At 40.1% G+C, this 23,111-nt stretch overlaps 1 pseudogene; it reads left to right on the forward strand.

Moving 5' to 3' along the window:
• The first annotated feature begins 4,715 nt into the window (after window positions 1–4,715).
• LOC103112737 (spermidine synthase-like) lies at window positions 4,716–20,218 on the forward strand (annotated as a pseudogene).
• Window positions 20,219–23,111: the final 2,893 nt, after the last annotated feature.

Genomic DNA, 23,111 nt, shown 5'->3' on the forward strand with positions numbered 1-23,111 from the left:
CCCAAAGGGATAGGGGCTGGGGCTCAGAACTGTGGTGGTCTTACAGACCATTATTAAATCACTGATAAAAATAAATTAGAAAAGAAAAGACTCCATGATGAAAATATTTTTTAAGCTATGTAGAGAAGAGGACCAGAAGCTAACTCACCTACACAGCACATGAGAGCACCACAGCACCAACACTGGGAGAAAGCACCACAGACAAAGGAATAGTGTTGTGGTATCTCTCTCTGTCTGTTTGTCTGCCCATCTCTATCTGAAATAAAAATAAAATTAACCAATTAGCCTGGAGGCAGCCAACTCAGTACTGTAAACAAACAAATGTAATCCGCAGAGTTCTAAATTTGGCACCACATGAAAACATCTGGACAGAATTAGGGGAGTTCTGATGGATGGTAGAGTAGTGCCAAGGAGAGGGGGGTTAAAGAGAAAAGGGAAAGAAATTGACCTAGGAAATCAGTGTGTGCTATCAACCATGCACTGTTGGTATGCTTCTGGATTCTGCTTGTGAGACCTTCTGCTTTGATCATCACATTGGGTTCACTTTGTCTTGCTTGCGATGTGTTCTGTTTGCATGTCCACTGTTGGCTGGGCACCCCCTTGCCTCTTCGACATTTGGTTTAGTCCTCGCTGGTTCGTGCTTTTTCCTTCTCCCCTCCAGGTATGTATTTCCTTTGTTCCTGACTCTTCCACCTCAGGAGGGAGGTAGGAGAGATACAGGACGGAATTGTGTTGTGATTAGGTTGTTGGACTGCATCCCCGCTCGTGAATAAAGATTGAACTGCGTTCTCAGCTCAGCCATGAGTCCCTGGTCATCTCTGTCTCCCGCCTGTAAAGCTAATTCGGCAATGTACAAGTCCTTGACCATTTTTTTAAATGACTCTATGATATCCCTTACTATATATAGATTAGAACACCAAATAAAAAAGAAATAGATTTCCTCAGAGTCAGATAGTGAATTTAGCCTTCTACACAGAGAGAAGAGTGAAACTAGACTCCCCAAATAAATATAGTGTCCTAAGCCAGTGATAAATCAATAAAATTTTATTTATGCAGAAGAAAAAAAGGAGGAGAAGGAGGAGGGGGAGGAAGAAGGAAGAAAAGGAGGAGGAAGAGAAAAGGAGGAGGAAGAAGAAGGAGGAGGAGGAGGAGAAGGAAAATGTGGTACATCTGGAACGCACCAATCTAGTGTTTCTTTATATTTCATGTTGCTATCCTAGCAAGACTGGGAGAAATGGAAAAGAAAGGGCATCAAACAAATGTATATATTTACAAATATCAGAAATTATTTGGGGGTTGTGCAGAATTAGAGAGAATTACTGAAAGTACAATACAACCTCATGATGATCAGTTTGGGCAATTAATGCAAAGTTCTGGAAAATTCAAAGAGATTATTTTAGAGAGACACGTAATATTTGTGAGTATATTCAAATAAGCTTAAAGATCTTTATGACACAAATTTTAGTTAATTGATGAAAACACTGAAATGTAGATTAATCATCTGTAAATAAATAAATAAATGTAAATAAAAAAGAACTTCAAAGATGCCTGAAGTAATTTTTTTTCTTTTAAATACTTCAACCACTTCCTCCCACCATTGTGTTCCTTTTCCCAGTTGGTTTAACAAACCTCACTTGCATTTAATACTCATAAGTTAAATGTCAAGTCATCTCCTGGGTAAATGACAAAAAAAATGCAAAATAAGTGAAAACTTTGTTCTGTGAATATCTAATGGGAAAGGAAAGCAATCGTGTGTGTGTGTGTGTGTGTGTGTGTATGTGTGTATATAGGAGGGCTATTTATATAAACAATTTGAGTCATCCAACATCACTTTGCCTGTGTTTATTTGGCAATTTAGTTTCACAGGATCATCTGAAATTAGTTTGGTATCAAGTGTGGGATTTGTTTCCCCAAAAAGATTCAGTTGGACTTTTGCCCAGCTCCCCAGAGCAAGCCTCTTTCAGTAAGTGTCACCTAGCTATATGGAACTAAAATCAGCTGAGACTCTCTGAACCTCCAAGAAAAATCATTATCATTCCCTAAAGAATGCAGACTACATAGATCTAGGGTTATTTCAAGAAGCAGGAAAAAAATCAATTGAAAAAACTGATCTTAGGGCAAGGTGGTGGCCCATCTGATTGAGCACACATTTTATAGTGTTCAAGGATCTGGGTTCAAGCTCTGGCTCTCCTGTAGGGGAAAAGCTTAACAAGTGGGGAAGTGGTAAAGCAGTGCTGTAGATGTGTCTCTCTGTCTGCTTCTCTCCCCCTTCCTCTGAATTTCTCTCTATCTCTATCCAATAAATAAGTTAAATGTTAAAAAAGAATAACTAATCTTAAAACATGTCATATAACCTGAGATATTGTTTTGTTGTATGAAGTGATCTTTCCTCATCATGTGAAACCCCCTCTCTCTTCTGCATTCTCCAGGTCACTTTGCTCAGGATATAAACTCTTGCTTTGCCCACATTTGCTTTATAACTTTTGGCTATGTAAATTCTCCATATATATGTTACTCAATTTGGTCTTTTTCTCAAACTAATGAGTCCAATGTTTGTCCAGTCCCAAAGGAAGCCACACAAAAAGTGAAAGTCAACAAATTATTTTCCAGAAAATTTTTAGAATGATATTCCCAGATCTCTGGGTCATCAGGTCAACTCTATGTAGCAAGTGGAGGGCGAAATATACCAACAGAACGAGACCGAGACTGGGTCCCATGTGGTCTCAGACTTCACTCTAGGTGAATGACTTCCCAATCATCACAGGCAGGATTCAACTTTCCTGCATAAAGGAGAGTTTTTTAACCTGTAGGTCAAAACAGCCAAATAAGTATATATATGCTCACAGACTTTTCAGGAATATCTCCCTGGGCAATAATTAAACTTGGAATTGAAAAATCAAAAAGGAAAGAACTCCCATTTCTGTCAAGCCTACATTTTATATATTTTTGATGTGAGCAGCTTGCTTATCCTGTTTCATGCATCACTGTGATGTTTCTAAAGAACTCTCTATGCAGTTCATCTAGGAAATTTTTAAAGCATATCTTTCAAGTTAGGCACAGCAGGGAACCAGACTCAAGGATCCGTTTTTCTACCTGTGGTGACATTAAAGACTGTAGAAATTGGAACTTAACAGAACTGTTCCTGGTTTCCACACCCTGAGGGTAGGCACTGACATTGGTGACACTGAGTGTAAAGTTACCATTCTCCTTTGTATCAGCCACTCTGGTATCTGCGGGTGTAGAGACGAGTTGTGAATAATGCAGAATGTGGAATGGACTGTGCTTTTTAGCTACATGGCAAAAAGAGTTTGTGACAAAAGCTTGATGACTAATTCCTAAATGTGCATGCCTGAGGCAGGACATTAAGTCTTTATTATTTTTATTTTTTATTACTTATTTCATGGTGATTTACAAAATTACAAAATAGTGGTCTGGGAGGTGGTGCAGTGGTAAAGCTTTGGACTCTCAAGCATGAGGTCCCAAGTTTAATTCCCAGCAGCACTTGTGTCAGAGTGATGTCTGGTTCTTTCTTTCTCTCTCCTCCTATCTTTCTCATAAATAAATAAAATCTTTTTAGAAAATTAAAAAATAATAAAATAGAGTTATATTTCCATACCATTCCTACTACCAGAGGTCTACATCCCCTTCCAGCTGAAACTGCAATCCTTCTCCTAAGGTTACAGATATAGGTTGATTTTATATCTACATCTATTTATTTTTGGCCCATTTTTTTCCTATGAGTCTACCTTCACTTGCTTTATAAGTCATAGCTACACTTATTACTACTTCTAAGTGTCCTTCCTTTTTCTCTTATCTCTCAGATTAGCAAAGCAGTGCCTGGTTTCCTTTGTGTTTACCAGATTCCTTTTCAGTGATATATTTCTGGTACTAGTAGAATTGGGGTTCAAAGCCCTCTGGTCATCTTTCCCTAACATCCTCCCCTGTAAGCGTATAGACCAAAATTCTTTTTGGGGAGCAGAAGGAAGGAGTTCTGGTTCCTATAATTGCTTCTCTTCTGGATATGGACATTGGGAGTTTTCTCCATACCCCTACCCTGTTCCTATCTTTCCCTAGTAGGGTAGGGTTCTGGAGAGGTGAGGTCCAGGTATTTGTTGGTGAGGTTGTCTGTCCAGGGAGGTCAGGATAGAATCATAGTAGCATCTGTAACTTGGTGGCTGAAAGGCAATAAGATATTAAGCAGGACAAAATGATTAATGAGCAGGAACCAAAGAGTATAGATACAACAGATGAGAATAGAGGCCCTGGCGTCTCCAAAAGGTAGGATGTCTATTTTAGGCATGTTTCTAGGGGCCCAAAATTTTAGTAACCTCTGCGATTGATAGCTAGCATAAAGGTAGACTAGAAATATTGTCTGGGCTGATGGTGTCAGAGTGGAGAATAGAATTTGAAAGCCAGAACAAGGCAGAGAGTAGCTCTCAAATCTTAAAAAAAAAAAAAAAAAAAAAAAAGTCTATAAATACAATGAACTATTTACCGCATCAATCTGACACAGGGCTTATGTGTATTCATATTTATTACAGGAACCTATAAAAACCTCTGAGTCCCTGTCTGCTTGAGCTTACAGTTGATGGTCACAGCTGTAACCTTGTAGGCTACACTCATTATAGAACCAGTCTTCCTCAAGTGACAGAGTAGGATGATCCAGCCTTCCTTTGGATTGTGGGGCAGTTTTTAGGGAGGGTAAGGTCCTGGAGATGCCCACAAAAGAGCTTATAATGACATTCCTGGTGAAAGTGACCATTGATGATAAAGAGAGGGATCTGTTAGATGTCTAGGCCCATTGTATCCATGGAGAAATCCAAAGATTCTCTGACTAGGACCCTATGTAATGAGGTGGCCTGGTGTTGTACAAAACATCTATCATTAAGTGAGCCAGTCTCTTGCCCTTCTCCAGTTTTTTCAGTCCCTTCTTTGTCTGATGAGCTTAGACTTTCTTGCAGTTTTTAAAGTCTTGAGTGGAATTTTTGTATGAAAGCTGGTATTAGGTTTACTAAGTCTGGCCTTGAGTTAAGGAAGAAATAGAGCCAGGTTTTTAGTGTAGTCTAAATTAATCTCTGATCTTTTTTGCATTCACTTGTTTGATGCTTTAATCAGGTTGTCATAGGGACAATAGTCCTTTACTTGATATATATTGTATGACTTTATATCCCCTGGTCAATTGTATACAATGATTCTTTAATATTTTATATATTAATTAATTATAAAAATAAGAGGAGAGAGAGAAGGAACCAGACATCACTCTGGTACGTGTGCTGCCAGGGACTGAACTCAGGACCTCATGCTTGAGAGTTCACTGCTTTATCTACTGCACCACCTCCAAGACCACTATACAGCGTTTCTTCTAAAGCTTTGCAAAGGGTGATAATAATGTTGATGCTCTGTCAGAAGAGATTAAAAATGAAAGAGTAAATCTTACTTTCTTCTGTAAAGTTAGCTGAATAATTAGAGTGAATGAGGGAGGTGAAGTCAAGGGACAAGAGAGGAAGATGTCTGGACCTGAGTAGTAAATGTTTGATTAGAGAATTTATGGTGACTTCTTTAGGCCATTCTACTAGATTGCCAAGCTTATTAGAGAGGGCACTTACTTTTGGTGCTAGGGAGAATAATTTCCCAGTGACGAATTCCTCTTAGATTGATTGGCAACTGTGCTTTATATAATAGCATGTTCACTTAAATGGATGCAGTACAGCCTAGCCCCTAAAGCTGTGCTTAATATGACTGTGGTATTTTCTGAAGAGAGACTGTACCACAGTTAATGATTGCTTGTAACTGTGGGAGGAATCACTTTGTGCAATTAATATTCAAGTACATGAATCTAAGACTCCAAGTGAGGACATGTGATGGAGGAGGAATTATCTTCCACCAGCTGTTTTGCTGGTTTTTGTCATATTTCCTTTAGAGTTTCTTCTTTATGTTCATCTCATGTCCACTAGGTACATAAGAGTTTGTGTCCTGAGTTTCTGTGCTAAGTCTTTACCCTGGCCTTACTGTGCAGGAGTACAGCTCTGCAGTATGGGAATCCAGCTCCCACAGGGGCCCAAGGAAGAAGAGGGAAATAAAAGCACTCAGAGGCAAAGAACCCTGGAACCATTCAGGGCCTGGACTGGAATGGAACACTGAGCACATTTGTTGGGACATATTTATACAGCAAATTTTGGCAAACTTCCTCACAAATTTGGATCCTTCACTCAGTTACGTAATTATTTGCCTTATGGGTTTGAGACATTTTCTCCTTCTCTAAATTAGTATGGGAGAAAGTCAGAAGCCATGATGATGGCCTCTTCTGCATATATCCTCAGAGATCTTGGGAGTTTCAGCACGTGGCACACTGAGAATTTCCTCAGAAAACTGTCTCAGCAGCACACATTGCTGTGGCACATAACACATGGAGGTTTTGCCTCTGATAGTTGCACAGCTGTGCCATGGAGGATTTGTCTCTAATAGCTGATTCACAGGTTCTACTATGAGGCTTGTCTCAGAAAAGATTTTCCACCATTTCTCTCCTTAACTTAGTATGACCTATCTCCTACATTGCTGACCTTAAGAGATTTTGCTCCCTGTTAAGCCTCCTGCAACAAGAGTATAGCAAGTCCATAGGCAGTGTTAGTCACAGTGCAATCTAGTTCACAAGGCAATAAGTGATCCCATGAAACAAAACACAAAACATGAAAACAAAAAATAAGTTTATTCTTTGGCCAAAGAAGGATAATGGAAACTTATGCTTGGGATAAAAAAATTCTTTTCCCCTAAATGAGGTTCTAAAGTTTCTATGGGTAGGCCAAATTAGTTTTTAATTTCTTTACTAGGGATTAATGGTTTACAGTCAACAGTAAAATAAAATAGTTTGTAACATGTAAGATTTCTCAGTTTCCACATAACAAACCAACTAGATCCTACTCTGCCATTATATTCCAAGACCTGAGTGCCCCCCCACCCGAGTCTTTTATGGTAGGACAAATTTTTAATATTTAAATGTGGACTGCTACTGCCCTATTACAGTGTCTTGTCCCTTCCTTAGGGATCCAATTCAATAATTTCTCTTTTACCTTTCATCATTTTCAAACAATAAAGAAAAAATTTTGTGGTCTATATTAGTCTTCATCAATCAATTGATTATGGCTAAACAACAGAGAAAGGAAATAAAGTATCTGTGCCAATATATGTGGTATACCTTGGTGTGCTTTACTTAAGAGTATTTCAAAAGTTCCTCAAAGATTCAGAAACTTAGAAGTTAGAATTCTGGGTCCTAAGACCTGGGTGAGAACTCTCTCACCTGTATCGACAGTGTCCTGATGAAAACCAGAGTCACCCGAAGTCGTCATAAGACTTCTCAGAGGATATAGGTCACTTCTGAAAGAAGAGTTTTTAAGTCTTGTCTGATTTGTTTGAGCTAAACCTACCAGGAAAATAAGAAATCTTGTAGATGTTTTCATGAACAAGAAGTAGCATTCCTACTCTGCTTCTAGGAAGTTATTCCTTATGAGTCAGAAACAGAATCCCTTGAGAGAAAAATGTGTTCCTCACCTCATTTAAAGTTACTTTACCAACTTCCTTCAAGCCCTTGCTCAAATGTCACCTACAAATGAGGTCCACCCTGAGCACATAATTTAATTTGCCCCCTCCACACACACACTACCACAGACACAAAGTGATCAACTCCCATCTTCTTACCCTCTCCACATGCTCTTTCTCTATAACCTTAAAAGGTGGTGGCACACCTGGTTGAGCACACATGTTACAATGTGAAAGGATCTGGTTTGAGCCCCTGCTCCCTACCTGCAAGGAGAAAGCTTTGCGAGTGGTGAAGCAGTGCTGCAGGTTTCTCTCTGTCTCTTCCTCTCTATCACCTCTTTCCCTTTTAGCATCCGGCTGTCTATTTCCACTAAATAAATAAAGATAATAAAAAATTTAAGTAAATTAATTTATAAAGTCAAAGGTTTATTGTATATCCACCACTGCTGTATTGAGATGAGTAAAAGTCTGTTTCATTTCTTGATGCAAGCCCTGTCTGTCCAGGTGAGGATGCTTAGTGACTGTAATGAATCTCAGAGGGAATAGTGACTTAAGGTGTGGCAGGTTCTCTATACTACTAGATTTTAAAATATGCAGGTATGTGCATGGGACCATATTTCACTGATCTTATTTTAACAAATAACTTACTTATTTAGAAACCATAACATGTGAACTCTATAAAGGATGTGGGGTGGGGGAAGGTGAAATGGTGTGTGTGTGTGTGTGTGTGTGTGTGTGTGTGTGTGTGTGTGTGTGTGTGTGTGTGCAGGAAGAGTTGGTGATTAATCTAGAGGGGGAGCAGGACACTTCACAAAATTTTGGAAACCTAAACTAATTGTAGGTGACAGCTGCCTTAGCAAGGGATCCCCATGGATACTGCACTCTCAGATGTGACCACAAGAATAATGATGATAGACTATAAAGCTTGTCATCAGGAGAGATTCTCCCAGTCTTTCTGATGAATAATTGTTAATTTTATAAAAGGAAAAACACCAGCTTCACTTTGTTTAAAAACAGCAACAACAAAACCCAAATGTTATTTAAAGCTCAAATACTTTCACAATTTTTCTCCTGGTTTAGCCATCCTTGTAAAAGAATGAGGAAGAAGCTGTGACACAGTACAACTAGTTCTGTTTTTAGATGCTGTGCACACTCAATTCTATCACTAAACCAGTTGTGTGACCTCAGATAAGTTGTTTAACCTCTGTTTTTCTCATCTCTAAAATGAAAAACTTGGCGCTATATCAAAAATTCTGCTTCTCTTCATAGCACATTCCTTAACATTAGTCTCATCTGAAAAATAGAAACTGTCTTTTCTTTTTAAAAAAATTCTTATTTATAAAAAGGGAACACTGACAAAAACCATAGGATAAGAGGGGTACAACTCTACACAATTCCCACCACCAGAACTCTGTATCCCATCCCCTCCCCTGATAGCTTTCCTATTCTGTATCCCTCTGGGAGTATGGACTCAGGGTCATTATGGGGTGTGGAAGGTTTTCTAAATAGCATAATGACAAACACTCTGTGGTTTCCTTTCTTCCACTGCCTTTGCCTTATTTTACTCCCAGCACTTTTAAGAGTTCTGTCACTTGGGTTCTGTTTCTCCCGAGTGCCACTCAGAAGGCTCCTAATGAAAACTCTATCCAAGGTGGAGAAATAATATGGGAAGCCATGTTAGTAAGGTCTCCATCAGGTCCCTCCTTTAACTACTTAGCAGCGGATGACAGGATTTGAGAAAGATGTCCCTGCTGATCTATTAGTAACAGGTAGCTTCTAGTGAGTCCCCTCTCCATCCCAGTACCAGGATCTAGACATGTCTCATCAACGCCACTCAACATCCTTATGGGTCAGATTTTTTTTTTTTAATATTCATCTGCACATAAACCTGAAGTTAGTTATATAGGCAGGATCTTGACTCTGGTATGTTTAATTCCTAAGTCCATATTCTTTCCATGGTCTTGCAATTGCATGAAAAAATGTGGTTCTGTCACTGAGAAAGTCAGTGAATGCAAATGGGTGCAGCCTCTGGAAAATAGCATAAAAAAAGCTAAAATAAAATAGAAATGAAAATGGAAAAACTGGGGGCAGAGCCAAGATGGCGACTTGGAAGCAGCAGCTGGTGTGAGCTCCAGCAAGCTGTGCAGCTTGTGACCTAGGATTGTCTGGATAGGGTAGGATACTGGGCCATCAGCAAGAGGGTGAATAAGGGGTCCTCAGGATGACACCACTCTTGGGTTAGAAAACGGAGGCCGTGGGGGAAAAGAAAAGAATATCTTTTGATTATTTCTGAAGCTCACCCCTCTCCCCCATCCCAGAACCAGCCCCTTCTAGCAGGTTCCCTGATGAGCTATTTTCTTTTCCAAGATTCTTGGCTCAACATGGGTTTCATTCTAAGCCTTTTCCTTTTCCTTCTATTTCTTTTTTAAGTGGCTGAAGCTCTATTTGAGTGACAAAATACCTGACCAATCAGAGCCTCACCCCATGGGAAAGACTACCTGGAGGTTTTTTTGGGTTTTTGTTTTGTTTTGTTTTTTATTTCTTTTGGATACTTCTTACAATTGGCTATCTTTGCTCAAGCTGTCTGCAGCCAATCTGGAGCAGTCCAAGCTGCAGACTGATTGTTAGGGTTTTTTTTTTTTTTACTCTATTCTATTTTATTATTACTATTATTATATACGTGTGTCCCTTTTTCCCCCTCCTTCTTCAGGTTGACCAAAATTAACTGTTTTTGTTTTTTCCACTGCTAGGTGAGTGGGTGTCTAATCCAGTGTGAGAGGAACTTATTTCTCTCTACTTCTTCCCTCCACTCTCCTTTTTCCCTCCTCCTAGCTAATTCAATAAAAAAAAAAACCTCTTTCCATTCACTGCTCTTTTCTTTTCTTTTCTTTTCTTGTTCTTGTCTTCTTTTCTTCCTTCCTCCTTCTTTTGCTTTCTGAATTCACTGATACTCATTTGTGAATTATTTTGGGAAATAAATCTGACTCAGAGTGAACTCTCTTTCTGTGTGTGTCTCTTTTCTCTGCTTCCCTTTCTCCTCTTTCTGTTCTTAGAATTTACAGTGGACAGTAGATTTGCATAATTATCTATTCTTGCTTTCCCTTTCTTCCTTTCTCTTTCTTTTTCCTTTGGATTTGGTTGCTATTTTTTCTTGGACTAGAGGTGTTGTTTGGCTGATATTGGTTGAACTTCATCAATCCTTGACTCAGTTACTATTGTTGTAATTTCTGAGGTTGGGTGACAACATTTGTCATAAAGTTATTTAATATAGTGTGGCTTGTACTCAAAACACAACTGAAGAACGAAAGAACAGAAAAATAAAACCCACATCAATAAAAATAAATGGTTAAATCAAGAGCAAATAAAACTGCTACCACAGTGAATCAAGACAGGAGCCCAGAAGAAACTCCAAATCAGTCAGAAGTAACCACAGATAAGAAAAATATGCAAGCAATAATAAACCTAATAATCACAGAAATGAAAACAACTATGGAGGAAAGGGCTATCAGAATTAGGGAAACAACAGATGAGACCCTCAAGGAAAACACAAGATACCTCAAGGTAATAGAGAACTGAAAGCTGAAATAGCTGAACTAAAAGGTCAATTAGCAGAACAAGCTGATACTATAACTGAACTGAAGAAAGAAGCTGATGGAAGGGAAAGCAGGCTAACAGAAGCAGAAGGCAGAATTAGACAGACAGAGGATGAGCTAGAGAAAACTAAAAAAGAGGTAAAAGAGCTCAAGAAGAGATTGAGAGACACTGAAAACAACAACAGAGATATATGGGATGATCTCAAAAGAAGTAACATTCGTATAATTGGCCTGCCAGAGGAAGAAAAGAGGAAGGGGAAGGAAACATTCTAGAGGAAATTATAGAAGAAAACTTCCCACACCTAAACAACAGAAAAGAATTAAGATTCAAGAGGCTCAGAGAGAATCAACCCAGACCTGAAGACACCAAGACACATCATAGTTAAAATGAAAAGAAGTAAGGACAAAGAAAGGATCCTAAAGGCTGCAGGAGAAAAAAAAAAGTCACATACAAGGGAAAATCCATAAGACTATCAGCAGACTTCTCCACTCAAACTCTAAAAGCCAGATGAGAATGGCAAGATATCTATGGAGCCCTGAATGAAAAAGGGTTTCAACCAAGGATAATATATCCTGCTAGACTTCCATTCAAACTAGACGGAGGGATCAAAATCTTTTCAGACAGGCAACAGTTAAAGGAGGCAACCACAACCAAGCCTGCCCTGAAAGAGGTTCTAAAAGACCTCTTATAAACAAGAACATCACCATAATACTTGCCATATATCAGAGCAAACAAAAAATTGTTGGATAATGGTACTACAATACATTAAATCTGTAATATTAATAAATGTCAATGGCTTAAACTCACCCATCAAAAGGCACAGAGGGGGAGGATGTATCAGAAAACACAACACAACCATATGCTGCTTGGAAGAATCCCATCTGACCCAACAAGATGAATGCAGGCTTAAAGTGAAAGGATGGAAAACTATTCTACAGGCTAATGGACCACAAAAAAAGGCAGGAACAGTCATTCTCATCTCTGACATAGTAGACTTTAAACTAAATAAAGTAATAAAAAATAGGCAAGGCCATTACATAATGATTAGAGGATCAATCAACCAAGAAGATTAAACAATTATTAATATCTAAGCACCCAATAAGGAACCATCTAAATACATCAAACACCTACTGAAAGAACTATAAAAATACATCAATAGTAATACAATAACAGTGGGAGATTTTAACATCCTACTCTCACACTTAGGTCAACAAAGCAGAGAATCAACAAAGAAAAGAAATGGACAGACTAGACTTCCTGGACATTTTCAGAGTGCTTCACCCCCCAAAACTCAAATACACATTCTTTTCAAATCCACACAGCACATACTCAAAGGATAAACCACATGTTAGGCGACAAAGAGAATATCAACAAATTCAAGAGTATTGAAATCATCCCAAGTATTTTCTCAGACCACAAAAAGTAAAGCTAACATTTAACAACAAACAGTAAAGCTAACATTTAACAACAAACAGAATATTACTAAAAGTCACAGAATTTGGAAACTCAACAATATGCTTTTTTTTTCTTTTCTTTTTATTTATTTATTTATTTTTATTTAAGAAAGGAGACATTAACAAAACCATAGAATAAGAGGGGTACAATTCTGCACAATTCCAATAACCTGATCTCCATATACCGTCCCCTCCCATGATAGCCTTCCCACTCTCTATCTCTCTGGGAGTATGGATCCAGGGTCATTGTGGGTTGCAGAGGGTGGAAGGTCTAGCTTATGTAATTGCTTCCCCGCTGAACATGGGTGTTGACTGGTCAATCCATACTCCCAGTCTGCCTCTCTCTTTCCCTAGTAGGGTGGGGCTCTGAGGAAGCGGAGCTCCAGTACACATTGATGGGATCGAACAATGTGCTTCTTAAGAACCGCTGGGCCAGAGATACATTCAAGCAAGAAATTCAAATGTTCCTGGAAACAAATGAAAATGAATAAACAAGCTATCAAAATATTTGGGACACAGCTAAAGCAGTACTGAGAGGGAAACTCATAGCCATACAATCACATATTAGAGAACAAGTAAAAGCTCAAATAAACAACCTTACTGCATGCCTTAAGGACTTAGAGAAAGAGGAACAAAGGAACCCTAAAGCAACCAGAAGGATGTAAATCACTAAAGTTAGAGCATAAATAAACAACATCAAAAATAAAAGAACCATACAAAAGATCGGTGAAGCCAAATGTTGGTTCTTTGAAAAATTAAACAAGATTGATAAACCCCTAGCCAGACTCACTAAAAAACAAAAGGGAGAAGACCCAAATAAATATAATTGTACATGATAGAGGAGATATCACAACTGACACCACAGAAATCCAGAAAATCATGTGAAACATCTACGAAGAACTATACAACACCATGTGCACTTAACCTGCTGTGCTGCCGCCCAACTCCCCATTAAACCAATTTTAAAAAGTCTCTCTCTTTTTTTTGCTTCCTCTTTATAAATAAAAATAATAATAAAAAGTCTCTTCAAGGTCAGGAGGTGACACACTTTGTAGAATGCACAAGTTACCATGAGCAAGAACCCAAGTTCAAGTCCTCACGGATGTGAAGACTTCACACAAACAGTGAGGCAAGGATGCAGGTATCTTTATTTCTTTCTCTCACTCCTTTTCTATTTCTCCCCTCTTTGTCCATTTCTATCTCTATGAAAAAGAAAGAGAAGAAGAAAATGAAAGAGATAGCATAATGTTTATGCAAAAGGAACTTCATGCTTGAGGCCCCAAAGGCACAAGATTCAATCCCCAGCATCACCATGAACCAGAGTTGAACAGTGCTTAGGTAGAAAGTAAAATAAATAAAATAAAATTTAATTTATTTAAGGAAGGAAGGGAGGAAGTAAGGCAGTGAAAGAGGGAAGGAGAAAAAAAAAAAAGAGGGAAGGAGGAAAAATGAACACTAGAAGTAGATTTACCATGCAGGCAATGAGCCCCAGTGATAACCCTAGTGGCAATAAAATAAATTTTTATTTATTAAAATTAAAATTAAATTGAAGTTTCTTCACTGAAAACCCACATACTCCACTATGAGTTCATTTTGGTGTTTACTCAGGAGTACTCTGTGGTCTATTTATAGAGGAATAAGCTCCAGCTATAGGTTTCAGGAGTTAGGGCATCATTCCTTTGTCCACTGATTGACTTGTAGGCAGTTTATCTCAAAACTTGGGAAGGTGCCATAGTCCCACTAGAGAACTAGTTAGATCAGCAAGATTTTAACTTGGCCTCAGACCCACTGAATCAGAAACACTGAATAGGGACCAGCAGTAAAAGTCTAGACAGCCTTAAGGAATTCTCAGGAGGGCTTCATCTTGAGAACCACAGACATGACACAATGCCCTGAACAACATTACGCTCTAGGTTTTTGCAATAAAAACTGGCCTCAGAAGTGTCTTTTCCTACTAAAACATTGTTGATCCCACGCTGGTGAGAGCACTAACCAGTTGGCTAACCCTGTACATATAGAGAAGATTCTATTTTCAGTAAGAACCAGAATTAGCATAAGGCAGTCAGTGTAGTCAGAGGGACGAGTTAAGTTAAACCAAAGCTCTTAGGAGATGTTCACACTGGGAAGCTCATGACAAACACCAAATTCAGAAGATCAGGTCAGGAGGCTTGAATCCAAGTGGCATGGTCTAGCCATGAGCTAAGAAAACAAAGACTGGTAGGATCTAAAGGGGTCATAAACGCAGCTGTGGATAGACATTGGCCAGTATTTCTCATGTAGTTGATGCAGAAAACTATGTATGTCTAACCTCTTGGTGGAGTCCAGCAGAACAGAGAGGCTGCTACCAAACTGTCACAAGGCAGAAATGAATGGCCACATATATTCTTGGTTATTTGCCTGTTGCAGAAAGATTCCTTCTCTGTACCAGGGTGAATATACAGACAGGAATGGGCAGTGCTGTTTGGGAAGTGGGCATGGAAGTTTAGTAATGATATCATTATGCCTGTTCATCTTAGTTATAAAAGTATGTATATTTTATTTATTTTTATTAGTGATTTAGTATTGATATACAAAATTACAAGATAACAGGGGTACAACTCTGAATCGTTCCTACCACAAGAGTTCTGAACCCCCAGTCCTTCCACTGTAAGCTATAGCAGTCTTCTCAAGGTTGCAGGTATTGGTTAACTATTATTTCTACAACTATCTGTCTTTATTTGTATATATTTGCCCTTTTTCCCCCAGTGGTCACATTTTCTCTTCCTTTCCAAGTCACACATACACCTGTTACTACTCCAAATATCTCTTCCTTTTTTTCATCTCTCTCCAGGTCCTGATGGAGTTGGAGTTCAGAGCCCTCTGGTCACCTTTCTCCTATCATTTCTCCCCCACTGAGAGTATGTATCAAAATTATTTTCGGGGTGTAGAAGGTGGTAGTTTTGGCTTCTGTAATTGCTTCTCCACTGGACACAGGCATTGGCAGGGACAGACCCATTTCTAAAAGGCTAATCAATGTTGAAAGCAAACTGGGAGGATAATCAGAAACATCACATTTTAGTAGACAAGTTGTTAGGATAATGAAACCCAAAATAGTTGCCTGAGGTGTAATGTTCAGATCAAACAACAAAACATACTAGAAGCATTTTAATGTCCCAATATAATGCAACACAAGGAATCATATTTTCAGCAAGTGTTTGTTTGAAGTCAGAAGACAATCCCTTCCTAGATTTTTTTCTGGACTCATATAAGTCCTGCCTACTTTTCTAATCACATTTTAAGTCAAGAGGAAGAACAGAGGGAGTGCTGACACTCTTGCTGACACCAAATGATAACCCCACCCTGCTGGCCTCCCTAACCTTCCTAGGATCAAAGGATAAGGACAGAAGAATTAAATATACATATGGAAGTTTTTGTTTCTCACCATCAATTCTTTCTCTCTTACAAAATATATCACAAGGAAATGAATAGGATATTTACAAAAATAAAGATTACAAAGAGTACATGGTTGAGGCCTTGGTAGTGCTTTCCCTTTTCCTTTTAGGAAGAAACTAAAAACTTACATCAATAAATTGATTTTTTATGTTGTTCCTTTTTGAATATTAGATATAAAATGCTTATAACTCAGGAAATGTTAAAAATGAAACATTAGCTCCCCCTAAGCAAATCAGATTTTGATAGTTAATTGTCATTAAAGTTTGGGGCTCCAGCAGGCCAGGCTAGCTTCGTGGCAGTAGACAGAGATGACCAGAGACACAAGGCTGGGCAGTGAAGCTATATTTCTTTATTCATGAACAATGATTCATAAACTAACCCAAACTAATCACCACACAGATCTGTCCTGCATCCTTCTCTAGCGGCTGCCGGCAGAACTCTGGCACTACATAGCATAGGGGGCGGGGAGAAAGTGGGGTGCGAAACTAGCAAGGGCCAAACCAATTCTCTCAGAGGTGGGGGGAAGGAGACCAAACCAATATGAAACATACCAACAATTTTTCCTTTTCTTTTTAACTAAATGACCACAGTATCAGGGGTGTGGGGTGAACAGAAACCTATATCGTACAGGCATTTTCAAAAAGAAACTGGCACAAACATGGAGGAACATGCAAACGAGCAACAAGAAACAGTGTGCTGCCAAGGGAAGGCCTGAGGGGGGCGTTTTTGCCTCTGTGGGCAAAACTTTATCAGCTAAAAAAAAAAACATTTCCTGCCTCTGGGGGCTTCTTTTGCCTCTGGGGGGCATTACTTGCCTCAACGGGCATTTTCTAGCATGGAGGGAGGGTGAGGCCTAGAGTCTCAAGGCAGCTGGCTACAGTCAGTCTTTGAGAAACCCAGCAGCATAAAGGGAAGCTGCTAATTTTGTGCAAAGTGTCTGAGGTGTACCAGTGAGTCCGATAGAAGTGCAAGTCCAAAGAAGATGTCCACTGAAGAATTGCCAGGGGGTGAATTGTTGTACGTCTGTCTCAATGGGGAATGTCAGCCATCGCTTTTCTGTAGAGAACTTGACAGCTGCAATTCACTTACTTATGAAACAAAACTTGTAGCAGGTTAGAAGTTTACCACAATTGATAACTCTATTACAATTGGAAGTAATTTTTTGGTATGATTTTAAAGTTTAAACAATAGAATGTGGGAAGGTAAACATAAGAAGCATGGAAAGAAAAAAGCCTCATGCATGAGAATCATCAGAATAACCGTAGCACAATCTAACATTTATAATTGAGAAGGAATTTGAGAGTTTTACATATCAACTGCGTCCTTTTAACCTTTTGTTACACCCATTCAAGATGGAGACACACCCTAGGTGTGTGCAGGTTTTTTTTTTTATACCAACTTAGTTAAAATATATTGATTTTTAACTAATTTTTACCTCAGACTTTAAATGTAAGTTAATTTTATCTTTATGAGAATTACGTTGAAAGCCTTTTTCATTTAACTTTGCCTGGTAAGAATATAGCCTTAAAGTTACATTTTTAACCTTAAAGTTAATGTTTACCAAACTTTAAACACACACGTAAACATGGTCTTTAATACACAAAGAGAGAAACCTTTGTTACGAAGACATGTCATTTTAAACACAAATTTAGATCTGTACTGTCTTAGTTGTTGGGGGGGGTCACCATCTGGAGGTGGCCTCCCATGCAGTTCCACTTCTAGGAATTGTAGGTTGCAATCTCTGGATGAATCTCTGTGTATTTTAGCTCATCTGCCTTCAGACCCAAGCTGGAGATCTCAGCCACGGGGCCCAGTTTCGTCAGGGAGCCTGCAGTCTCCAGGTGGTCTGGGATCTGCCCAGACTTCATAGCAGGAGGGCGGGCAGGCCAGCCATGCAGAAGGCACGGGCCGAGGTGCCCTGGGGTGGCGGCCATGATGGGCCTTGCCCGCCATGTCTGCTGCCCTGCTTCTGGCGGTCGAGCAGCATGGAGGGAGCCTGCGCCCAATGTCCCGCGCCACGCAGCAGAAAGCCGACTCATGCGGGCTGGTGTTGGGCTCCTGCGGGCTGGCGTTGGGTGGAAACCACAGAGTGGTCCAGAGATAAATGTTCCAGAAACAGTGAAACAGTCTCATGAAGAAAGGGCAGAGGCCTTTGGAGATCTCTTTACAAGTAGAAGAGAAGGCCATAGTGCATAGGTGGCCAAATTGTCTTCACTTATCTGAGAGATGCGCAGGTCAGCCCCACGTTGGGCGCCATTTGTCATTAAAGTTCGGGGCTCCAGCAGGCCGGGCTAGCTTCGCGGTGGTGAACAGAGACTCAGGGACACACGGCTGGGCTGGGAAGCTGTATTTCTTTATTCATGAACAACGATTCATAAACTAACCCAAACTAATCACTGCACAGATCTGTCCTGCATCCTTCTCACACCGCCATGCCAAGAACTCTAGAACTCTGTAGGGGTTCCGGGGACAGGGAGAAGGGCACCTGCGAAACTAGCAAGGGCCAAACCAATTCTCCTGGCGGGGGGAGATCGAGACCAAACCAATGTGAAACATACAACAGTTAATCCTGACATTAATGATGAAGAACTACCAGTAAGAAGGTGTTTTGTAACTTTCTATTACCAAAAGCACAACAATTGTGGGTAGAGATGGGGAGGGAGGGGGAATAGAAGGTGAGTGTCGGAGATGTTGGGGTAGCAGGGGCACTGACAGAAGAGGGGAAAAGAGTAATCTGAAGACAAGTAAGGGGAAGAGCGTTGGTATGAAGTCCCTTGAGTAATCTTAGTTACTTCAGAGATGAGTTCTGAGTGTCTAGAGCTTTTCTCTGGGGGCGGGAAGGTCTGAGAGACATAGGTTCTGCTGAGCATAACACCCAGAGCCATAATTGGCCTAAAAATCTCTATCCTGAGACCCCTCCAAACCACTATCCACAATTAAACCAGAAAAATCTGGAAGCCAAATTTTCTCCATTTTCAGTGTTTTGCTTACTTTGAGGCTACATAGGGCAGTTAAGTTGTATGTGTGTGTGTGTGTGTATAACATCTAATTATTTTCTCCATTCAAAATATTCCTAAACCCTGAAGCTTGCTTCGAAACATAATCATTGTTTCCCTCTGAATATGCTCTTAAATTCTGTATATTTAAAATATAATAGCTAGGACTAAACAATATAATGGGAATGCTCTGATAATAATACAGTATCTCATTTGAATTGCTTAGTTACATGTAAGTACTTTTTAATTAAATAGCTGGTTCATTCACATTAAATTTTTTTTTGCTTATTAAAAAAATAAAATCTATCAAAGCTTGAATGTTGGGCCAGCGGGTGGAGCTGGTCCTGTTGTGCTGGCACTGTCCAAGAGGGCTGGTTGCACCAGACATGCAGCCTGTGGCCCCGCCAGGTGCAGATGCAAGTGCAGCTGTTGTACCACCAGCACTCGCTCTTCCAGGACATCCTTGTCTTCCAGAGCAAAAGCAAAGGGAACATGCTGGTATTGCACAGGGTCATCCAGTTCACCAAGAAGGATAAGTTCTACCAGGAGATGTACTACCTGCCCTTGCGCAGCTACCCCAACCCATGCAAGTTGCTGATCAACTGGGCTGGAGACTGAGGCATCCTATACGAAGTGGTGAAGCATCCCTTGATGGAGTTTGTGATCCATTGCGAGATTGATGAGGACATCATTCAAGACTCCCAGAACTTCCAGGTTGGCATGACTGTTCGCTACTCCAGCTCAAAGCTGACCCTGCACATTGGTGATGGATTCAAATTCATGAACAGAACCAGAATGCCTTCAACGTTATCATTACTGACTCCTCAAACCCCATGGGCCCTGCCAAAAGCCTCTTCAAGGAGTCCTATTACCAGCTCATGAAGACAGCCCTCAAGGACCATGGTATCCTTTGCAGCAGGGCCAATGTCAGTGGCTATTCCTGGGCCTCATTAAAGAGATGCAGCAGTTCTGCAAGTCGCTCTTTTCCATGGTGGACTAGGCCTCCTGCACCATCCCCACCACCTACCCCAGAGGCCAGATAGGCTTCATGTTGGCAGCAAGAATCTGAGCACCAACTTCTGGGAGCCTGTACAGCAGTTGACTCAGAAGCATGTGGAGATGTAACTGAAATATTACAACTCTGATGTGTACCAGTCAGCCTTCGTCCTGTCCAAGTTTGCCCAAAAGGCCTTGAATGATGTGAGTTGAGCCCATGAGCCGTTGGCCATGCCACGTGGACCTCAGGCCAGGAGGTGCTTTCAGGTTTCCTGCCCCCCCCAGCATTGTACAAGACCCCCACTGACTTGCCCAACAGCAAAATGTTATAAGGCCCCAGAATGCTGTTCTGCCTGCCCTACTGGGAACACTGTGTCTTTCTGTCTGTTTCTCTGTGGTGTTCAGCCTCTAAGCCTATACCAGCTGTGTATAGTATGGGGTCTACTTTCTGTCACCTCTCATTCATTAAATATGTATTTATAACTACATTCTGGATCTGTGAAAAAAAAAAACTTGAATGTTGGGTTGAGGATATAGCTGAGGCTGTTAGAGCACCAACTTATGCCTGAGGTCCCAGAGACCAGAGATTAATTCTCTAAGTCCATCATATGCCAGAGGTGAGCAGTGTTCTGTCCCCCTCCCAACTCTCTCATAGTAAAATAAATAAATAAATAAATAAATGTTTAAGACACCTCAAATATTCTCTTACAACTTTGAGTCAAGTCCTTCAAAAGACTTGAAGGCACTGCTGATGTAGCCTTTCTATTTTGCCCCATTTCCACCTCCCCCCACTTCCCCAGTTCCAGAGGCTACAACTTCTCTAGTCTTCTCTTGGGGTTACTTTCTAGACCCCCTGTCCAGGAGTTCCTGCCCTCAAAGCCCTGTTTCTCATCTATTGTACACTACCTTCTTAAGATTGGAGTTCAAAAGGCTTTCCTCAAGAAAGCGAGAATGCTTTTGACTTAGTCAAAATCCACATTAGCACAGCACCTTGTCTGCCTTTGAACTTTAACCACTATGTGAACAAACGCACCTACAGATCTGTGTGTGATTAAAGGCTTTCTGTGTGAACCAACTGCGGGCAAGAATGTCTGCCACTTACCATTATTCCTCAGTGTCCAGTCATCAGCTGGCGTATAGCAGGTGCTTACTACTTAGTTCATTGAATGAATGAAAAAAAATGAATAAAGGGAGGAACAAATGAAGTTCATTGATCTTTTAGTGAATTTTGTACTCTTTCCCTATGTCTTTATCTGTAGTTGTGGTACAGAATGGAAACAGTATTGTCTCTGTTATAATCTTTGCTCTGGGACCAAACAACCTTTAATACACAGTCCTCCCTTTTCCACCTACTTCCATGTGACCTTGAACCAGTTACTGAAATCTTTCCACATTAGCATCTATGTTAGCATCTGTAAAATGGAACCCTAAAAACTTCTAATTCACCAAGTTGTGGGGATTAAGTGAAACATGAGACTTACATTCATTGAGAACTTGCTATTTGCCAGGAATTATTCTGTTTGAAATGTCTCATCCCATTCAATGCTCATCACAGATTAATAGGATAAGTATTCTTAACTTTGTCCCACTTTATAAATAGAGAAACTGAGACACAAAGTAATAGCAGCTTGAGTATGCAAAGATTGTAAGTGGCTTCCTAAACCTACATCCTCTGTTAACACCCTACCTGCCTTTCACACCACAAACTTACACTTGAAAGAAGTTGGTCTATAGAATTAGGAAACTTCTGGACACAGTCTGAAGTGAAGTTTGCTGAGGTGGTACTTGTTGTGTTGATTAGGTTGGGATCAGCAGATGCAATATCATTTGGTATGAACTGAGAGAGGCATGCCAGAAAGTGAGCCCTTAGAGTTTCCAGGGAGAAATATAGGTTCTGTAGAGGAAGTGGAGGTTCCTACTGTCTTAGGGTTTAAGAAGGCAATTGCTGTAATCAGATTATTTGGCAATTGGGTTAACTTAAAAAATCCCTTTGTTAGGATTTGCTGTATCATACACAACATCTCTGTAATTTATGTTCTTTGACATTATTTGTATATAGCTGTGTCTTATAGAGTAATGCCACCAGTTGCTTCTGTTCTCCCTGGTCTAAGCTTTTAAAAGAGTCAACATTTCAAAGACACAGACTATTGTTTGTGTATTAAAAAGTTTGAGACATTAGAATGGCATCAAAGTCATGTGGAGCAGTATGACACAAAAAAAGTTCCATTCTGGGAGTTGGGCGGTAGCGCAGTGGATTAAGAGCACATGGCGCAAAGCTCAAGGACCGGCTTACGGATTCTGGTTCCAGCCCCCGCCTCCCCACCTGCAGGGGAGTCGCTTCACAGGTGGTGAAGCCGGTCTGCAGGTGTCTTTATCTCCCCCTCTCTGTCTTCCCCTCCTCTCTCTACTTCTCTCTACCCTATCCAACAACAACGACATCAATAACTACAACAATAAAACAACAAGGGCAACAAAAGGGATAATAAATAAATATTTAAAAAAATTAAAAATTTTCATTCTTCACTCTCAGTTCACACTGACAGCACACCAGAAATTAGAATGACCTTGGAAACAACTTGAGGGAGTCCTTCCACTGCAGAGATAACCCCCAGGAAGACAGACAGATCTTTGATACTGTTGTGTTCACTTTTTTCCCCCCTTACCCACCATTTTCCTAAAATCACACCCCTCCTATACATAGTCATGTGCCATTTAACAATGAAGATATAGGTCTGCATTCTGAGAAATGGGTCCTTGGGGGTTTTCATTATTGTGTGAGCATTGTAGAGTTCAGTTCCACACACAGCCATAGCATAATCTATTACACATCTGGGATAGATTCTGGATAGTCTATTTGGGGTTGTTTTTATAATTTATATGTTTCATCACTGACAATTTTCATTAGGTAAAAGATGACTTCATAGTTTCTGCCCAGTGTAGCTGTGAGACCCTCTGGAGGAACAAAGTAACTTCAGAACACCACAAAAGATCAGCATTTGTTGAAGAAGGAAAGTATGACTGGCTCATCATTCAAGAGTTGGCTATGTGGTCACTTATGATGTGGTAGAAAGGAGAAAAACAGACATACCACTCTTTCTGGTGCTGT

This window comes from Erinaceus europaeus, chromosome 4 (assembly GCF_950295315.1).
Source record: "Erinaceus europaeus chromosome 4, mEriEur2.1, whole genome shotgun sequence".
NCBI classification, from domain to species: Eukaryota; Metazoa; Chordata; class Mammalia; order Eulipotyphla; family Erinaceidae; genus Erinaceus; species Erinaceus europaeus.